We start from the raw sequence: 1347 nt of genomic DNA on the forward strand, positions 1-1347 counted from the left end.
AGACATATTTTTCATACCAAATATTTGCAAAATATGCAAAAAATAAAAAATCAATTTTTTCGACCTGCTAAACTAGAATACCCTCTTAAAAGAGGCCATTATATTTACAAAGGCTATAATACCATTTCCTACTCTATATAATTATTATATATTATATATAATGTATTACATATAATGTATTACTTATATATTACTTTTTATTATATATAATGTTATTATATATATTACTTGTTCTTCATTGTTCGCTTAGTCAGCTTTGGTTGACTACTAGAGAATAAATATAATTGTACACGGTAATGTAAACAGTAAATTTGACACTTTCAATATTATTCGTATGATGTAAACTACGAAGGTGGAAAGCATTGAAAGTCATGTCGAATTAAACATAAAGATGAATGTTAATAAATCTCATTGATTTACGATCTTCCATGACCATGAATGATTTTTACATATAAGTTGTCTCAATAACCACCCAACAATACATATGCCCCAAAGAGTTCTCTTTTAGACGCCTTATTGCCTAAAAGACGTTTTTACGACGTTTTAAGGTGTCTTTTAATGTTATTTGAATTTGCTATCATATTATAAATAAAAAACTTTCAGTATTTTCAGCATTATGATTAAAAAAATTGCAAATTAACTTTGAAATCTCTTCTATATCATTCACAAAAAAATATTTGCAGGCATATAATATTTTCTCCAAACCAAATAATTTTGCATGAACAATTTTTTGGATCTTTAATTATTATCAAATAATTCCGCATATCCTCTTAAATTAGTCATAATATATAATCATACTGTAACAACTGTAATAACTGTGTACATTCGTTGTTTAAAAATTATATTTACTTTTTTCTTATTTAACTTCTTGTATAATTTTTTAATAAATAATGATGGATGGCTTAAATTTTTAAATATTATACAAGGTGATAACGATACCTTGACGACATATATAAAGGCCAAGATTATTGAAACTAGATTCGTTAATAAATATAATTATCAAAAATAAATAAAGGAAAACTAAGAGGAAGAGAAAAATTCAAAATATAGAAATAAATAAAATAAAGTTCATTTTGGTATCTGCTGATGGATATAACAAAATTTTATCTCATACAATAATGATTAAATGGTTCATTCTGCGTGTTACGAAACGATGTTAAAATCATTTCTATGAATTAAAAATACACACATACTTTTACATACACTGTCATTATATCGAAAATCATTGCACATGTATTTTTTATATAAGGTATTTCCAGCAAAATTGTTATTACTCGTATCATATATACGTATGTATGTGTATATATATGTGTATGTATGTGTATGTATATATATATATATATATAT

Source organism: Dinoponera quadriceps, unplaced genomic scaffold (genome assembly GCF_001313825.1).
Source record: "Dinoponera quadriceps isolate SergipeBrazil2010 unplaced genomic scaffold, ASM131382v1 scaffold797, whole genome shotgun sequence".
Taxonomy (NCBI): Eukaryota; Metazoa; Arthropoda; class Insecta; order Hymenoptera; family Formicidae; genus Dinoponera; species Dinoponera quadriceps.